Source organism: Anomaloglossus baeobatrachus, unplaced genomic scaffold (assembly GCF_048569485.1).
Source record: "Anomaloglossus baeobatrachus isolate aAnoBae1 unplaced genomic scaffold, aAnoBae1.hap1 Scaffold_300, whole genome shotgun sequence".
NCBI lineage: Eukaryota > Metazoa > Chordata > Amphibia > Anura > Aromobatidae > Anomaloglossus > Anomaloglossus baeobatrachus.
In genome coordinates this window covers 141,364-161,911 of record NW_027442431.1, presented here as the reverse complement: position 1 = coordinate 161,911, position 20,548 = coordinate 141,364, and the positions used below count along the sequence as shown (strand labels likewise).

At 47.9% G+C, this 20,548-nt stretch overlaps 1 pseudogene; it reads left to right on the top strand.

The window, feature by feature from the left end:
* Nucleotides 1-9,014: 9,014 nt before the first annotated feature.
* Nucleotides 9,015-9,223, top strand: LOC142268373 (U2 spliceosomal RNA; annotated as a pseudogene).
* The last annotated feature ends 11,325 nt before the right edge of the window (nucleotides 9,224-20,548 follow it).

Genomic DNA, 20,548 nt, shown 5'->3' with positions numbered 1-20,548 from the left:
ATAGAGAATTGTATGTGAATGTGAATTACAATAAATCACTAAGGAAAGGAATATGTGAGTGTGTGCCTAATGTAAACTAATATTGTACTGGCAAAATTATAGATGGAAAGGGAGAAGGGGAGGGGGGAGAGAGGAGGCTGTAATTGACTACAAGGGTATGAGTTATGAGTGATCATAGGGATAGTGTTACATAAGTGGAAATACCTATGGAGGACCGGATGTGTAAGCGCATACCTTATACAAACCTATAGAGTGCTGATGGGTGAGAGTGTGATGTTAGATATAAGACATCCTATAGTGAATAGTGAGCCGTAATCAAGTGCAACAGGGATATTTCACGTGACTATGGGAACCTGGAAGGTAAAGAAAGGGGAGAAAAAACTGTTAGACAAGGTAATCAGACATAATGTAACCAGTTGATCAGACATGATCACCTGGTTTGAGACCCCCTGCCTTACACTATATAGATATCATGTTCATTCCCCATCTATCTTGCTCAGGAGAGCATCTCCCTCCCCCGGCACCAAGAGCAGCTCATACTGAATTGTTACATTGACTAGTAACACTGCACACAGAAATGCACCTTAATATTCCACTGTTAACCCTTTCCTCCCAGCAGTAACACACAACTCCTCACCTTGATATCATGGTGATTTATGGTCAGAATGACTTCAATGCGATCAGTGATTTCTATTCTAGCTCTGCTCACATAGATTTTATATCCACACTCAACTATAGGCCGTTCTTCATATTTTGGGGGCTTTTAGTCAGATATACTAGTTTGTGCCTGTATAGTATTGGTGTAGATGGGAGTGTAGGGCATGGGTTACATGGCACTGTGGTGGAATACTGATGGGAGGTATTGGTGCTGTGTTTGATGCTTCTACTGGGTATTTTCCTACAAATACTGGAACAGCTCACTGCTTAGAATGATCCTTCCCAGCTCTATAATATATTATATATACCCCACAATGCAGGCTCACACACACATTTGTCTCAAGTGTGTTGTAGGGACACAGATTCAGTCTTGGTCATGTGACTAAAGGCTACTTTACACACTGCGATATCGGTCCCGATATCGCTAGTGTGGGTACCTGCCCCCATCTGTTGCGCGACACGGGCAAATCGTTGCCCATGCCGCACAACACCGACCAGACCCGTCACACATACTTACCTGCCCGGCGACGTCGCTGTGTCCGGCGAACCGCCTCCTTTCTAAGGGGGCGGTCCGTGCGGCGTCACAGCGACGTCACTGAGCGACGGCCCAATAGCAGCGGAGGGGCGGAGATGAGTGGCCGGAACATCCCGCCCACCTCCTTCCTTCCTCATAGCGGCTGGGAGGCAGGTAAGGAGAGGTTCCTCGTTTCTGCGGTGTCACACGGAGCGATGTGTGCTACCGCAGGAGCGACGAACTACATCGTTACTGCTGCAGTAACGATAATCGAGAATGGAGACCCATGTCACCGATGAGCGATTTTGCACGTTTTTGCAACGATGCAAAATCGCTCATCGGTATCACACGCAGCAACATCGCTAATGCGGCCGGATGTGCGTCACAAATTCCGTGACCCCAACGACTCCGCATTAGCGATGTCGCAGCGTGTAAAGCCCCCTTTAGTGGGAGTGGTGTACAGGGTCTTAGCAGTAAAGAGTATTCCATATTTCTGCCAGATACCCACAGAGATATTGAAATCTGAAAAAAGAGACTTCTGCTCATTGAAGGTAAGAACTACTCACATAGCGTTCAACTCCACAGCAAACGAGTGCTCTAGCACTGGCATCTCAGCAGGGATATTCCCCTACTACACATGTGTGTCTAGGTCACTGTGACAGTTTACAGGACATAACTCAGGGCACCTAGACAGAAGGCAGAGGGACTACTTTCTATTTCTGGTGTAGAGCATATATATATATTTATACTATTACATGGGACACATGTACCTTGTATTACCATTATTCGCTGTATATGAACCCCTTTTCTCCGGGCATTATTTGTCTATAGCATTTTTCACGAACCTGAGGCAACTGAGAACCCTTCAGTGAAGGAATTCCACTAACCCTCACAATACCTACCAGGGGCCTCCCTGCAGTAACTCAGGTAGTTGTACCCATTCTCTTTCCGCATTCTATGTGTTCTTCTTCTTTCTTCTTTTTTTTCTTTTTTCTTCTTTTTATTTCTATCATGTAGTTCAGGGGTTTATAGATATATGTCCTGCATCTCATATTTCCTTTAGTGGTGCTTCTTACCCATTCTCATATCATTTACCCTAGTATTTCATGATCCTGAGGCGACTGAGAACCCTTTAATAAAGGAATCCTTTTTCACCTGAATTGTCAAGTGATACTTACCAGTGACTATCACGTAATGTTACAGGTAGTTCCATTTTCTTCCTCTTCTTTCTCTCCTTTCTTCTTTGTCACACGGTCCATTGTGTTATAGCCCACGTGTCATGATAACACTTGTACCATCTTTTCATTTAGATTCCACCTACAATTATTTACCGATTCCAGTTCTGGAATAGGCTTTCATCATCTACTCACTAGAATTCTCAAGTTCATAAGGTACTGAGACATATACATGTTCACACCATTATAAAGAACAAAGTATAAACATTGAGGTTTTTCTCACACCCATGTTCCTGTGTTCTTTGATATGATATGTGTTCATTTCCTTCACTATATAGGATTGCAAGTTTTCCATTTGTACCTTAATGGCAATGACGCTATACAATTGAACACATATCATCCTGTTATCCATATAGGTGTGTATTTACCTGCTTGACTATTTTTGGTTGTTTGATCCAGAATGTTTCTCCAGATAGGTCATGTGGAAATTTTCTTTCCTCAGTACAAATGTTTTCACTATGGCTTTGGAAAATTTTTTTGTATGTGCATCATGGTCATTTGACCCATTGTACTCTCAAGTAGCAATATATTGTACTGTTATGTTGTACTATGTACTAATTACGTGTTTATATGGTTTTGTAACCCTTTATGATCTTAGATAACTTTATCCTTGATAAAGACCTAAAAACAAGCTCGAAACGTTGGATGAATTATCCTTTTGCACAAATAAAGAATTTTCAGCATTCTAAGAGTTCTTTTCTTACGTTATTGATCACTATAGTGTGCCAGAGCTATTTCTATTGAATTGACTCTTATTTTTTCTGAGCACCTGCTATATACACAGTGAGCCAGACATATTCAATTTTCATTCAGAAGGCAGAGGGAAGCCTTAGCAGCTGAGCCTATATCTTGGCTTGTGAGCATTAGAACAGGCCGGCGATTACAGGGTAACATGAAAAATGTCCAGCTTGCATTATGACTAGAACATGACAATATCCTTTTAAGTACTAACCTATGATGCGTTCCTAAGTAGTTGATGTTATATGTTCTACATTTCATTTTCTGCATACTTTACAAGTAGTAGAATTTGCTTTGATATAGGCAACTGGATTTTCACAATGAAAAGGCAAAGGATAACGCCCGAAAAAGACGCCATACATTATGTCAGTGCCATCACTGACAAACCTGGATTGACCATGAAATACATCAATCCCCTTAAAGGTGAGTTAAAACAAGTTTTAACTAAATTGCCTTAATATTGTCATGCATTAGAATGACTGTCTTAGGTAATGATAAATATTTTCTACAGGAAGAGGAGTGTTTGCTGAAACTGAAATCGAAAAAGGGAGTTTTGTTGCAGAATATCGAGGTGAGCTCACGTATGCACTTACGATGGTAGACAACTACTCGAGATTTATGGTTGTGGTACAAGTCAAAGATCTAATGGCCCATACTGCAGCGAAGGTCTTCCAAGCACACTTATGCAGACCTCATGGCTACTCAGAGAGAGTCCTCACAGATCAAGGCACTGCCTTTGAAGCGGAAATCTTCAAGTGATTTATAGAGGGTTAACAATACGTTGGGATCACCGGATCTAATCTCCCTTTTTATACACCCTAAAATCTTGTTTGCTTTAGAATAAACAATAACATCATAAAGGTATAAGATGACGCCATTATTAGCGTCACCATACCGCTACTCTGCCTTCTAAAACGGTCTCTGCTCAAAACCAAACATGATGCATTGCAGGCGGAGCGCGATGAGTTGCAGCAAGAAACAGTAGTGGGTGTGGGTGATAACACACAGCCCAGCCTCGTCTCATCACAACGTGCAGTGGAGGACTATGACGAGGAGGAGGATGAAGACATGGAGCAAATCTCCGGCCAAATTGAGGATATGACATGCACACCAGTCATATCCTCGGTTCAGCGTGGCTGGCCAGAGGACAGGGTAGATGAGGAGGAGGAGGAGGAGGAGGAGGACAGCATGTTCAGTCAACGTGTTGGTCAGGCTACTGAAGTCCTGGCTGTTAAGAGTCTGGCGCACATGGCTGACTTTATGGTAAGCTGCCTGTCTCGTGACCCTCGCTTTAAGAACATCTTGGCCGACAATCATTACTGGTTGGTAACACTGTTAGACCCACGCTACAAGGAGAACTTTATGTCTCTTATTCCCGAGGCGGAGAGGTCAACCAAAATGCAGCAGTTCCGGAAGGCCATAGTCACGGAAGTAGGCAAAGCATTCCCCTCACAAAACGCTAGCGGCATAGGTCAGGAATCAGTGGACAACCAAGGCGTACAGCCGAGAGAGGCACAAGTCCAATCCGCCAGAGGTAGGGGAACAGTCTTTAAGATGTGGGACAGTTTTCTCAGCCCCTCACGTACCACAGCCCCTGAGGTGCGGGGTAGTGCCACAAGAAATCCTAAGTTTGCCCAGATGCTCAAGGAGTACCTTGCAGATCGAACAACTGTACTCCGACATTCCTCTGTGCCTTACAATTATTGGGTATCCAAGGTGGACACGTGGCATGAATTGGCTCTCTACGCCTTGGAAGTCCTGGCCTGCCCTGCCGCTAGCGTTTTGTCAGAGCGTGTTTTTAGTGCCGCAGGTGGAATCATTACAGATAAACGCACCCGCCTGTCAACTGAAAATGCTGACAGGCTGACTCTGATCAAGATGAACAAGGGTTGGATTGGGCCAGACTTCACCACACCACCAGCAAATGAGAGCGGAATTTAAAGTTTGTAACGGGAATTTGCCATGTACCTCCAGTCACCCATGGGTACACACTTCTGGACTTTGGATAATCGCTGGACTGCTCCTCCTTCTCCTCATGCGCCACCATGATGACCGTTACAAGAGTTAGGCCTTTGTTTCAGGTATACCCCCAGTGGTAAATTTTTTCGCCCATTCTTTGCAGAATGGACATTACAACGACAGGAGACCCGCTCCTTTGCAATGGGAACAATGTTTTGAGGCCCTCATGCACGTCTCTATGCAGGGACAACGTGGAGCCTCCCAATTTTTGGCTGCCCTGCCAAAGGGCTATACTATAATACACCCACTAATAAAGGAATCCTTTTTCACTTGAATTGTCAAGTGATACTTACCAGTGACTATCACGTAATGTTACAGGTAGTTGCATTTTCTTCCTCTTCTTTCTCTCCTTTCTTCTTTGTCACACGGTCCATTGTGTTATAGCCCACGTGTCATGATAACACTTGTACCATCTTTTCATTTAGATTCCACCTACAATTATTTACTGATTCCAGTTCTGAAATAGGCTTTCATGATCTACTCACTAGAATTCTCAAGTGCATAAGGTACTGAGACATATACATGTTCACACCATTATAAAGAACAAAGTATAAACATTGAGGTTTTTCTCACACCCATGTTCCTGTGTTCTTTGATATGATATGTGTTCATTTCCTTCACTATATAGGATTGCAAGTTTTCCATTTGTACCTTAATGGCAATGACGCTATACAATTGAACACATATCATCCTGTTATCCATATAGGTGTGTATTTACCTGCTTGACTATTTTTGGTTGTTTGATCCAGAATGTTTCTCCAGATAGGTCATGTGGAAATTTTCTTTCCTCAGTACAAATGTTTTCACTATGGCTTTGGAAAAATTTTTTGTATGTGCATCATGGTCATTTGACCCATTGTACTCTCAAGTAGCAATATATTGTACTGTTATGTTGTACTATGTACTAATTACGTGTTTATATGGTTTTGTAACCCTTTATGATCTTAGATAACTTTATCCTTGATAAAGACCTAAAAACAAGGTCGAAACGTTGGATGAATTATCCTTTTGCACAAATAAAGAATTTTCAGCATTCCAAGAGTTCTTTTCTTACGTTATTGATCACTATAGTGTGCCAGAGCTATTTTTATTGAATTGACTCTTATTTTTTCTGAGCACCTGCTATATACACAGTGACCCAGACATATTCAAGTTTCATTCAGAAGGCAGAGGGAAGCCTTAGCAGCTGAGCCTATATCTTAGCTTGTGAGCATTAGAACAGGCCGGCGATTACAGGGTAACATGAAAAATGTCCAGCTTGCATTATGACTAGAACATGACAATATCCTTTTAAGTACTAACCTATGATGCGTTCCTAAGCAGTTGATGTTATATGTTCTACATTTCATTTTCTGCATACTTTACAAGTAGTAGAATTTGCTTTGATATAGGCAACTGGATTTTCACAATGAAAAGGCAAAGGATAACGCCCGAAAAAGACGCCATACATTATGTCAGTGCCATCACTGACAAACCTGGATTGACCATGAAATACATCAATCCCCTTAAAGGTGAGTTAAAACAAGTTTTAACTAAATTGCCTTAATATTGTCATGCATTAGAATGACTGTCTTAGGTAATGATAAATATTTTCTACAGGAAGAGGAGTGTTTGCTGAAACTGAAATCGAAAAAGGGAGTTTTGTTGCAGAATATCGAGGCGAGCTCACGTATGCACTTACGATGGTAGACAACTACTCGAGATTTATGGTTGTGGTACAAGTCAAAGATCTAATGGCCCATACTGCAGCGAAGGTCTTCCAAGCACACTTATGCAGACCTCATGGCTACTCAGAGAGAGTCCTCACAGATCAAGGCACAGCCTTTGAAGCGGAAATCTTCAAGGACTTCTGCAGCTTTTACCGATGCAGGAAGATGCGCACTACACCCTACCATGCTCAAACCAATGGTTATCAACCTGCTCAGGACTTTACCCCATATTCCAGATGTGGCCTTACAAGTGATTTATAGAGGGGTAACAATACGTTGGGATCACCGGATCTAATCTCCCTTTTTATACACCCTAAAATCTTGTTTGCTTTAGAATAAACAATAACATCATAAAGGTATAGCAGTACCGTTTCAAAGTTTCGGTGTCCCAAGCAGCATTCCATCAGCCTCTGGAAGGTTCCTGGCAAATTGCACAGCTCGAAGGGCATGCTTTTGAACTCGCAGAGACCCATCGGGGTGGCAAAGGCGGTCTTCTCCCGGTCTGCCTCAGCAACGGACACTTGCCAATAGCGACTAGTGAGATCAAGGGTAGAAAAATAATTTGCAGTTCTCAATGCAGCTAGCTATTCCTCTATACAGGGGAGTGGTGCTGTCCTTCTTCTTTAACAGGACCAACGGAGCTGCCCAGAGGCTACAACTGTCACGGATAACCCCAGCCTCCTTCATGTTGCTCAACATGTCCTTGGTACACTGGTAATGTGCAGGTAGTTTTGGCTTATATCTCTCTTTGATGGGTGGGTGTGCACTTGTGGGGATGTAGTGTTTGACCCCTTTTATTCTTCAAAAGTCTAGCGGATGTTTGCTGAAGACTTGCTCGTATTCTTGCACTAGCCTGTAGACCCCCTTCTTGTGATGTGAAGGTGTGGAGTCAGTGCCTACGTGTAATTCCTTACACCACTCCTATGGCTGACTTGGTGAGCTGTCACTGAATGGGTGGGCTGAAGCAATGGTGGATGCTGCTGTTTGGATAGCATGTGTATCTACTGAGAACAGCTTATCAATGGTGGCAAATCGGAGCAGCTTAATCTCTTGCTCTCCGCAGTTCAACACTCTCATGGGCACTCTTCCCTTCCATATTAATGAATAAAACTATGATGTAAATGTAAATAGCATATAGATACCCCACAAATGCAGATAAAAGTAGGTTATGGGAAAAGGGGGAAGAGAGAAACAGGAAAATAGTGGAATAAAGTATACCTTCCAGGTGGGAGAGGAAATGGCAGCACAGCCAATGGAGGTGAAGCAAGGGGAGCCTGCAACTAAAGAGTTGAGAGCGTTATCACATGGTGACTGAGCCTGATTGTAACGGGAGCATAGAGGTGCCGATCCTGTCTTACCTGCGTTGGTGTAGAAGTGGGTGTCCTGTGGTGGAGTCAGCTATGTGCAGTGGTGGCCGTGGGTTCTTTTATGTGCGACCGTAGTAATAGCTGCGCCCACTTCCTGTATGGGAGTGGAATGCAGTGAGGGTAATGGAACGCACGCCTGCGCATTTGTGTTTAACGTCGCGCATGTGCAGAACGGAGAAAAGGCTGCGCTCACTTCCTAATGAAAGGGAGTGAGACGCATCTGGGAAGGGAAGGGAAAAGATTAGGGTTTGGGGATGATGAAAGGGCTTTCTACGGGCAAGGATGGCAAAGGGTGGCAGTGACGGAAAGTCAGGCAGCCTGTCCTGTCCTGTCCTGTCCGTCCGTCTTTTTGTATCATGAATTGGAAAGACTGCAAGGGGGAGGGGAGGTCCTTGTGTCCAAAAGGAGGAGTTATTCAGATTCATTGCAGTGGGCGGCGGCTGCAAAAAGCACCATTCTTCTTGTTTTTGCTCTGCAAAACAGCCTTTTCAAGGGTTGGCTTGGGTGACAAAATGTCTTCTGTAGGCGTGGGTTTGTCTCCCTCTCCCTAAGATGTGTCCGGTATAGGCCAGGGTGCCACTCAAGGCCGTAACCAATTCGGGTTATAGCTTCTCGGCCTTTTGGCTAAGATCAAGTGTAGTTTCGGAGGACGCTACCTTGGTCGGTACTGGAAGGTGCCTGGGATTGCACGTCTGCCGGCCTTGAGGAAGTGTGTGCGCCTTCTGGTGACACATAGCCCTCTTGTGCCTGGACGGTTCCCAGGCAACGGGAGGCGATCACCTTTGTTATTTTGAAGTCCTACTGATAAACAGAAAAAAAAAAAAAAATTAAATCTGTTCTTATCAGTTTAATATCTGATACGTCCCCTCTCTGGGGACCATATATTAAATGGATTTTTAGAACAAGGAGATGGAAAAAATCTTGCTCTGTCCACTCCACGCATTGACCTGGTATTGCAGTACCTCCAGGACCGGTGCACCCCTTCTTAACCCAGTTTCCAAAAGCAGAACTCAATTCACCTGATTCAAATGAGCCCCATTAGTGAATTGAAAGAAAGCAAAAACTTTATATGCACCTCAATTTGGCCAATTCACTTTTCACACTTTCACCCTTTTTTTTATCTTTCACACCTTTTACTTGCTTTATTGATGCAAAAAGCTGTGCCAAATAGCAAACTCATCTCCACTCAACTTGACCAACTCTGCTATGTCCCGTGCAGTATCTTATTCTCAGTCTTATCTAGATCATTTGCAATTGAATAGAATAGATCCCTTTTGGCTGCTTATGACTGTGTAAAATATGTAGTTTTACTGGGCTGGGATGAGAGAATCCATTGAAGCATGGTGTAGGGATTGTGGTTCCTGTGTGCTAAGAAGAGAGGCTGGCACCAGCCAGAAAGCCCCATTGCAGCCAATAATCACTTAATAACTTTTTCAACTTGTCATCATATGGGAGGCCTTCCATTCCTTGTAGTAGTCTAGTTGCCCACCTTTGAACTGACTCTAACTTCTGAATGTCCTTTTTAAAATGTGGAGCCCAAAACTGGTTCCCATATTCCAGATGTAGCCTTACAAGTGATTTATAGAGGTGTAACAATACGTTGGGATCACGGGATCTAATCTCCCTTTTTATACACCCTAAAATCTTGTCCCAAGCAGCATTCCATCAGCCTCTGGAAGGTTCCTGGCGCATTGCACAGCTCGAAGGGCATGCTTTTGAACTCGCAGAGACCCATAGGGGTGGCGAAGGCGGTCTTCTCCCGGTCTGCCTCAGCAACGGACACTTGCCAATAGTGACTAGTGAGATCAAGGGTAGAAAAATAATTTGCAGTTCTCAATGCAGCTAGCAATTCCTCAATACGGGGAGTGGTGCCGTCCTTCTTTTTTAACAGGATCAACAGAGCTGCCCAAAGGCTACAACTGTCACGGATAACCCCAGCCGCCTTCATGTTGCTCAACATGTCCTTGGTACACTGGCAATGTGAAGGTGGTATTGGCTTATAGCTCTCTTTGATGGGTGGGTGTGCACCTGTGGGGATGTGGTGTTGGACCCCTTTTATTCCCCCAAAATCTAGCGGGCTTCCCACCGGTAACCCGCTCCCCAGCTTGGATGGATGCTGAGGGAGCCCCTTTTGCCCGCAGGCTCTGGCCCTGGGAACTGTAGCCTTGGCGGTGACTGTGCTTCCCTCTACGGTGTGAGCTGTTGCCTTCAATCGGGTCTTGACTGCTGGGAAACCCTGGAGGTTCCTGTCGCTAACGGATTTGACCGGTTTTACGGCGACTCCTAGCCTGGTCGGGGTCCGTAGGCCCTGCCGGATGGTGCTGGCTTCTCTTCACTCCCCGATCTGGTACCGGCGGGCCACCGCCCATCCCCGGTCCGTACGGTTTACTCCAATCAGCCTCTCCTGCAGAAGGTCACCACCGTCTGCCAACCTTGCTGAGTGCCCGGGCCACACACCCGGACACGGTCAGTCTCCTCTCCTCTTCACTTCTCTAACTCCAAAACTGATCTCTAATCTGACTCCTTTTCCCGCCTCCAGGACTGTGAACTCCTCGGTGGGTGGGATCAACCGCCTGGCCCACCCCCTGGTGTGGACATCAGCCCCTGGAGGAAGGCAACTAGGATTTGTGTTTAGCTTCGGTGTGCCTAGCCGGAGTGTAGAGTGTGTTGGTGTAGTACCTGTGACGACCTGGCTTGTCCAGGGCGCCACATTCCCCTATAGTAAAATGCAGACCGTCCGCGGGCTGCCCGTCCATCACCGGTTTTATTTTCACAACTGAAAAAGAATAAAACGGTAAAACATGTAAAAGCATCATAAACATTTTACAACGGTACAGCTTCCGCTCTTCTCCCACCCAAACAACCTGGCCCTGATGCTGCCCCTAAGAAGCGGGCAGCACCCCTTGACCCCAGTCCAGCACCAAGTTGCCCGAGCGGGTTCTGTCTCTTTCAGGGGGCCCACGTCCAAGGGGACCCCTGAACCCCCGGAGGATCGCCACCGGTTACGGTAGTGGCGGGCCTAGGCCATCCCTTTCCTCCAGGCCCATCCTCCCAAATCAGCCTCTCCGGAGGCGGTAACGGTGTCAAGCCAACAAACATTTTTATTTACATTGCACTAAGTTTGTGGTTGCCCTGCAAGTTCTCGGGCTTGTCCGTAAGCAGTTCCTTACGCAATGGTTGCACAGTCCCTACGGGGACAACAGTTGCCGGCAACGGCCGGTTTAATCACGGTTCAATCAGGTAAACTTCTTTGGTTGATCATCTTTACTTATCATTTAAAACTTTCAAACTGGTACACTCAACACATAAAGCCCCCCCCTTTTAAAGAGTAGTTTCCCTGTACCTAAGTGGGGGTCTACCTAGGTTGGGGCGAGTGGACCTTCGGGGTCCGGTGTCAGTGGTGACAGGCAGTGGGGCAGAGGGAACAGTCAGTTCCTCCTCCCTGCTATCATGTGGGGCAGGCGGAGGCGTAGGGGAGCTGGGTACAGGTACCTCCCTGGGCACTGGCTCGCGGTTAACCGTTTCCATCATTTCTTCATCCACGGGTTGTGGGAACAGTATCACTGGAAGGATCACCGCACCGTTCTGTGTAGGCCAGTCTGCTGGAAAATCACCCATCATGGTGTGGATTACCTCTTTTTCCTTCTCCACTGGACTGGGAACTGGAGCCTCATCCGCTACTCTCAATGCTGGTGGGCACTTCTTCAGGTGGTCTCGGGAAACCGTGGCCAAAGTCCCCCCCTGGTCACGGCTGATCTGGTAGGCCTTCCCATTCTCCCATCCTGTGGGCTGGACTACATACGGGTTTTTTTCCCATTGATCATCCAGCTTGTGGGCCCTTCTTTTCCGCTTCAGCACTACATCCCCAGGTTGGAAGGAACCGGCAGGCGCCTTCTTGTTGAAGCACTGCTCCTGTTGTCCCCGACTCCGGCACAAGTTCTTTTCAACATACTCCTGGACCTGTCGGTACTGTGTCCTCCGCCGAGTGTCCCATTCAGCTGTCGACAGGAGTGCTTCTGAAGCTTCCAAGCCCATTTCCAGATCCACTGGTAGCCGGCCGGGACGAGCTCTCATCAGGTATGCTGGAGTGCATTTCGTAGAGCTGGAAGGGATGTTGTTGTACATATCGACCAGGTCAGGTAGCTTCTCCAGCCACAGGTTCCGCTCTTCCAGTGGTAACGTCTTGAGGAGGCCCAGGACCAAGTGGTTCATCTTTTCACAAATGCCATTGGTTTGGGCGTGGTAAGGCGTGGTCCGGATTTTCTTGCAGCCGTACAACTGGCAGAATTCCTGGAATACCTCTGCTTCAAAGGCCGGACCCTGGTCGGTAAGCACCCTCTCCGGGTACCAATGCGGTCAACAGAAATAAGCCTGGAAAGCCTTAGCAGCGGTGCGGCCGGTTAAGTCCTTAACTGGGACAACCACCAGGAACCTCGAGTAGTGGTCTACGATGGTCAGAGCGTAGGTGTACCCACTTCGGCTGGGGGTGAGCTTTACATGGTCAAGGGCAACCAGCTCCAGCGGTTGGTGTGTAATGATCGGGTGTAGGGGTGCCTTCTGGCTGGCCTCGTCCTTCCTTCTCAATGCGCAAGGGCCACATTCTCGGCACCAGGCCTCCACAGATTCCCGCATTCCACTCCAATAGAACCGCTCTCTTAACAACATCTCTAGCTTCTTCCACCCGAAGTGCACTGCACCATCATGGTATGCTTGCAGGACGGTGGGCACGTTAGCCTGGGGAATCACCAGCTGGCGGATCTTCTCGTGAGTCTTTGGATTAATCAGCTCGCGATACAACTTCCCCTGGTGTAGGTATAGCCGGGTCCGTTCTTGCCACAGACGTTGGGCTTCGGCAGGGGCAGCAGGGTCTATCCCAGCAGAACCCTGTTCCACTAGAGTCTTGACCAGGCGGACAGCAGGTGCCTGGTCCTGAGCTTCCTGCCAGTCCTGTCGGGGCAGCGGATCCAGGTTCACCCGTTGTTGGTAGACGTGCACCTTCTCAGTGAATGGCCGGTGAAATGCAGGCAACTCGATCTCTTCGAGGTCATCATCCTCTGGCCCCTCTTCCGACAGGTGGGGCATCCGGGAGAGTGCATTGGCATTGACGTTGGTACGGCCGGCCCGGTACTTGATGGTGAAATCGTAGTTGGCTAACCTGGTCACCCACCGCTGCTCCAACGCGCCCAGCTTGGCCATATCTAGATGGGTCAGCAGGTTATTGTCTGTGTACGCGGTGAACTTGGCTGCTGCCAGGTAATGGCGGAACCGCTCGGTGATAGCCCACACCAGTGCCAAGAGCTCAAGCTTGAAGGAGATGTAGTTCTCAGGGTTCCTCTCAGTCGGTCGGAGTTTTCGGCTAGCATAAGCTATTACCTTTTCCCTTCTGTCTTAGACCTGGGATAGAACAGCCCCCAAGCCCACATTGCTGGCGTCGGTGTAGAGGATGAATGGGCGGCTGTAGTCAGGGTACGCTAGGATTTCCTCTCCGGTCAGGGCTGTTCTCAGCTGGCGGAAGGATTCCTCATGCTTTTCTTCCCACACCAATGGGGCTACTAGGGATCTACCACCCTTGGTCTGTCCTACGAGGAGGTCTTGCATGGGGGCAGCCATCTTTGTGTACCCCTTAATGAAGCGACGGTAATATCCCACCAGGCCCAGAAACTGCCTCACTTCCCTCACTGTGGTCGGTCTCGGCCAGTCTTGGATGGCGGTGATCTTCTCGGGGTTGGGGGCGACACCTTCCGCACCAACCACATGTCCTAGGTACTGCACTCTGGGTTTCAGCAGATGACACTTTGAGGGCTTCAACTTCATCCCATACTTGGCAAGGGACGCGAACACCTCGGCTAGGTGCTCCAGGTGGGCTTCATACGTCTGTGAGTACACAATCACATCATCCAAGTACAGCAAAACGGTCCCATAGGCAGTCTTCTCTCGGTCTTCCGGTGCCACGGCCACCTGCCAGTACCCGCTGGTGAGGTCAAGGGTGGAGAAGTAGTTAGCGGTTCTCAGCGAGGCCAGGGACTCTTTGATGCGGGGCAGAGGGTAAGCATCCTTATGCGTTATCTGGTTAATCTTCCGGTAATCCACACACATCCGCATGGTGCCATCCTTCTTCTTAACCAGCACCAACGGAGCGGCCCAGGGACTACAGCTGTCCCTAATAACCCCTGCCTCCTTCATGTTCCTCAATATGTCTTTGGCGCATTGGTAGTGCGCAGGGGGAATAGGCCTGTATCTCTCTTTAATAGGGGAGTGTGTACCGGTAGGGATGTGGTGTTGAACCCCTTTAATCTGCCCAAAATCTAGAGGGTGCTTGCTAAAAACCCGCTCATACTCCTGTACCACCCGGTATACCCCTTCCTTGTGGTGTATGGGGGTATCATCAGTGCCGACATGTAGCTCTCGATACCACTCGCCTAACTCCCCCAGGGAATGAGTGGGAACCGGCAGCAGGCGGTGTGACCGGGGGAACGGCTTCATGGATCGTGTGGGGATCTAGAGTGAGCAATTTGGCAAGGGTAGCGTACCGGGTGGTGCATGAATGCACACATATTGGTTTTATAATCTTATTGTATTACTTTATATTCTTATTTCACTTGTGCATATCTCCACCATAATCCTGGCTAAGAAATATAGCTTTTTTTGGGGTACACAGGTAGTAAGGTCTTCTTTCTATTTCTTTAGGGGTGATATAGCCTGGTGGAACTCTAGACCTCTAACATTATATATGCACCCTTTTTCTTTATGGTTCTTGGACACCTTATAACATTCTTCCATACATATATATCTTTCTCATAAATTATAAATAATTAGGCATTTTTATATATTTTATTTACATTTTCATAAATAACTTTTTACAAAGCATGGGGGACATTCTCACATACATATAATTTTCATGTACGCATTCTGAAAATTTACGCATAAACCGTACACACTCCTTTTTGTAACAATTTCTATAACTCATTCGCTGAACTCTCATCCCGGATATTCATTCTTACACCGAATTTCCTGTTATAACACAACATTCATGATTTTTATTCAATTTATTTTTATTTTTTAGGTTTATTAGTAGTGATGAGCGAGTACTAAAAAGCTCGGGTGCTCGAAGCTCGGGCCGAGCCTCCCAAGATACTCGTGTACTCGGCCCGAGCACCGAGCCCAATGTTATCCTATGGGAGACCCGAGTATTTTTGTGAAATGACCACCGGCAGCATGTAGAAACCCTAAAAATGGCACAAAAGTCTCCGAAGAGTGCTCAAATGACATGGCAACAGCATGGGGAAGACCCCTTGAAGCATTTATCACTCAAAAGTCACAGCTTTGAATAATTTTGTCCGCGTTTTACGCCATTTTTACGGACTCACCAGAAAACCTTCCAAAATGACACCAAAATGATTTTTCATAGCGGAAATGTTAAGGGCACATACCCAATAGTGAGATAGAGCTAATGTATGTTACTTTTTGAGATCAATACATGAAAGATTTTACGTAAAACATTGTGTGGCACTCCGATGTCCCTGAGAAGAGACGTACATAAAGGCCTCTGAGTCTAATGTGCCCATTTTGAGGAACTGAGTCTTTGTAGTATTTTCCTTTGCCAGGGCAGTCCAAAATTGTGAGGTTCACCAATGCCCCTGCATACAGACGTGCATGATGGCCTGTAAACCTGAAGTGCCCATTGTAAGGAAGTGGGTCTATTGTAGTATAGCCCTTAGGCAGGGCAGCCAAAAATTGGGAGGCTCCACGTTGTCCCTGGATAGAGACGTGCATGAGGGCCTCAAAACATTAAGTGTCCAGTGTCAGGAAGTGGGTGTATTATAGTATAGCCCTTAGGCAGGGCAGCCAAAAATTGGGAGGCTCCACGTTGTCCCTGGATAGAGACGTGCATGAGGGCCTGTAAACCTGAAGTGCCCATTGGAAGGAAGTGGGTCTTTTGTAGTATAGCCCTTTGGCAGGGCAGCCAAAAATTGGGAGGCTCCACGTTGTCCCTGGATAGAGACGTGCATGAGGGCCTGTAAACCTGAAGTGCCCATTGGAAGGAAGTGGGTCTTTTGTAGTATAGCCCTTTGGCAGGGCAGCCAAAAATTGGGAGGCTCCACGTTGTCCCTGGATAGAGACATGCATGAGGGCCTCAAAACATTAAGTGTCCATTGTCAGGAAGTGGGTGTATTATAGTATAGCCCTTAGGCAGGGCAGCCAAAAATTGGGAGGCTCCACGTTGTCCCTGGATAGAGACGTGCATGAGGGCCTGTAAACCTGAAGTGCCCATTGGAAGGAAGTGGGTCTTTTGTAGTATAGCCCTTTGGCAGGGCAGCCAAAAATTGGGAGGCTCCACGTTGTCCCTGGATAGAGACGTGCATGAGGGCCTCAAAACATTAAGTGTCCATTGTCAGGAAGTGGGTGTATTATAGTATAGCCCTTTGGCAGGGCAGCCAAAAATTGGGAGGCTCCACGTTGTCCCTGGATAGAGACGTGCATGAGGGCCTCAAAACATTAAGTGTCCATTGTCAGGAAGTGGGTGTATTATAGTATAGCCCTTAGGCAGGGCAGCCAAAAATTGGGAGGCTCCACGTTGTCCCTGGATAGAGACGTGCATGAGGGCCTCAAAACATTAAGTGTCCATTGTCAGGAAGTGGGTCTTTTGTAGTATAGCCCTTTGGCAGGGCAGCCAAAAATTGGGAGGCTCCACGTTGTCCCTGGATAGAGACGTGCATGAGGGCCTCAAAACATTAAGTGTCCATTGTCAGGAAGTGGGTGTATTATAGTATAGCCCTTAGGCAGGGGAGCCAAAAATTGGGAGGCTCCACGTTGTCCCTGGATAGAGACGTGCATGAGGGCCTCAAAACATTAAGTGTCCATTGTCAGGAAGTGGGTCTTTTGTAGTATAGCCCTTTGGCAGGGCAGCCAAAAATTGGGAGGCTCCACGTTGTCCCTGGATAGAGACGTGCATGAGGGCCTCAAAACATTAAGTGTCCATTGTCAGGAAGTGGGTGTATTATAGTATAGCCCTTTGGCAGGGCAGCCAAAAATTGGGAGGCTCCACGTTGTCCCTGCATAGAGACGTGCATGAGGGCCTCAAAACATTGTTCCCATTGCAAAGGAGCGGGTCTCCTGTCGTTGTAATGTCCATTCTGCAAAGAATGGGCGAAAAAATTTACCACTGGGGGTATACCTGAAACAAAGGCCTAACTCTTGTAACGGTCATCATGGTGGCGCATGAGGAGAAGGAGGAGCAGTCCAGCGATTATCCAAAGTCCAGAAGTGTGTACCCATGGGTGACTGGAGGTACATGGCAAATTCCCGTTACAAACTTTAAATTCCGCTCTCATTTGCTGGTGGTGTGGTGAAGTCTGGCCCAATCCAAGCCTTGTTCATCTTGATCAGAGTCAGCCTGTCAGCATTTTCAGTTGACAGGCGGGTGCGTTTATCTGTAATGATTCCACCTGCGGCACTAAAAACACGCTCTGACAAAACGCTAGCGGCAGGGCAGGCCAGGACTTCCAAGGCGTAGAGAGCCAATTCATGCCTTGTGTCCACCTTGGATACCCAATAATTGTAAGGCACAGAGGAATGTCGGAGTACAGTTGTTCGATCTGCAAGGTACTCCTTGAGCATCTGGGCAAACTTAGGATTTCTTGTGGCACTACCCCGCACCTCAGGGGCTATGGTACGTGAGGGGCTGAGAAAACTGTCCCACATCTTAAAGACTGTTCCCCTACCTCTGGCGGATTGGACTTGTGCCTCTCTCGGCTGTACGCCTTGGTTGTCCACTGATTCCTGACCTATGCCGCTAGCGTTTTGTGAGGGGAATGCTTTGCCTACTTCCGTGACTATGGCCTTCCGGAACTGCTGCATTTTGGTTGACCTCTCCGCCTCGGGAATAAGAGACATAAAGTTCTCCTTGTAGCGTGGGTCTAACAGTGTTACCAACCAGTAATGATTGTCGGCCAAGATGTTCTTAACGCGAGGGTCACGAGACAGGCAGCTTACCATAAAGTCAGCCATGTGCGCCAGACTCTTAACAGCCAGGACTTCAGTAGCCTGACCAACACGTTGACTGATCATGCTGTCCTCCTCCTCCTCCTCCTCCTCCTCATCTACCCTGTCCTCTGGCCAGCCACGCTGAACCGAGGATATGACTGGTGTGCATGTCATATCCTCAATTTGGCCGGAGATTTGCTCCATGTCTTCATCCTCCTCCTCGTCATAGTCCTCCACTGCACGTTGTGATGAGACGAGGCTGGGCTGTGTGTTATCACCCACACCCACTACTGTTTCTTGCTGCAACTCATCGCGCTCCGCCTGCAATGCATCATGTTTGGTTTTGAGCAGAGACCGTTTTAGAAGGCAGAGTAGCGGTATGGTGACGCTAATAATGGCGTCATCACCACTCACCATCTTGGTGGAGTCCTCAAAGTTTTGGAGGATGGTACATAGGTCGGACATCCATCTCCACTCCTCAGGTGTTATGTGTGGAGTTTGACCCATTTCCCGACGGCTTAGGTGATGCAGGTACTCAACAACTGCCCTCTTCTGCTCACATATCCTGACCAACATGTGCAGAGTTGAATTCCAACGCGTGGGGACATCACACACCAGTCTGTGAGCCGGAAGATGCAAACTGCGCTGAAAGCCGGCAAGGCCGGCTGAATCAGTAGGTGACTTTCGAAAATGTGCAGACAGGCGGCGAACTTTTACCAGCAGATCAGACAGCTCTGGGTATGACTTTAGAAACCGCTGAACCACGAGGTTGAGCACATGGGCCACGCATGGAACATGTGTCAGCTGGCCTCGCCTCAAAGCCGCCACCAGGTTCCGGCCATTGTCACACACGACCTTTCCTGGCTTTAGGTTCAGAGGTGTGAGCCAGTGATCTGCCTGCTGTTTCAGAGCTGTCCACAGCTCTTCTGCATTGTGGGGTTTGTCACCTATGCAGATTAGCTTCAGCACAGCCTGTTGCCGCTTCGCCGAGGCAGTGCTGCAGTGCTTCCAGCTTGGGACTGGTGTGGAGGGTACAGTGGATGAGGATGCGCAGGAGGAGGAGGAGGCTGAAGAGCATGACATTCCGGAGCTGTAGAGTGTGGGTGAAACACTGACTGAGGTAGGGCCTGCAAACCTTGGTGTGGGAAGGACGTGTTCCGTCCCTCGCTCAGACTGGGTCCCAGCTTCCACAATATTAACCCAGTGTGCCGTCAACGAGATGTAGCGGCCTTGCCCACAAGCACTTGTCCACGTGTCTGTGGTTAGGTGGACTTTGGGTGAAACAGCGTTGTTCAGGGCACGTGTGATATTTTGTGACACGTGGTTATGCAACGCGGGGACGGCACACCGGGAGAAATAGTGGCGGCTGGGGACCGAGTAACGTGGGACAGCTGCCGCCATCAGGTCGCGGAATGCTTCTGTCTCCACCAGCCTAAAAGGCAACATTTCCAGCACAGTCGCGAAATGTTAGCATTTAGAACTGTGGCATGTGGGGTGTTGGCAGTGTATTTGCGCCTGCGTTCAAAGGTTTGCTGAATGGATAACTGAACGCTGCGCTGGGACAAGGACGTGCTTGATGATGGTGTTATTTCTGAGTAGGCAACTGCAGGTGCAGGACCGGAGGAGGCTTGTTCGCAGGCAGCATGGACAGGGGATTGGCTCGCATGCACAACCAGCGAAGACGTAGCAGTGACATTAGCAAGCACTGCTCCTCGACTCTGTTGTACTTCCCACAAAGTCGGGTGCTTGGCTGACATGTGCCTGATCATGCTGGTGGTGGTCAGGCTGCTAGTTTTGGTACCCCTGCTGATGCTGGCACGGCAGGTGTTGCAAATGGCCTTTTTAGAATCATCTGGATCCAACTTAAAAAACTGCCAGACTCGGGAAGACCTAACATTTGTACAGGCACCTTGTGTCGTGTTGTTGTTCCGGGGAACGGTTGCCTGACTTCTGCCTGGAGCCACCACCCTGCTTCTTACTGCCTGTTGGGATGCTACGCCTCCCTCCCCCTGTGCACTGCTGTCCTCGCTCTGCATATCCTCCTGCCAGGTTGGGTCAGTTACTGGATCATCCACCACGTCGTCTTCCTCTTCCGCACCCTGCTCCTCCTCCTGACTTCCTGACAATTGTGTCTCATCATCGTCCACCCCTTGTTGAGACACGTTGCCAACTTCGTGAGAACGTGGCTGCTCAAATATTTGGCCATCTGTACATACGATCTCCTCATGACCCACTTCAACATGAGCTGGCGAGAGGCCAGAATGTGCGAATGGAAACGTGAACAGCTCTTCCGAGTGTCCAAGTGTGGGATCATTAATGTCCGAG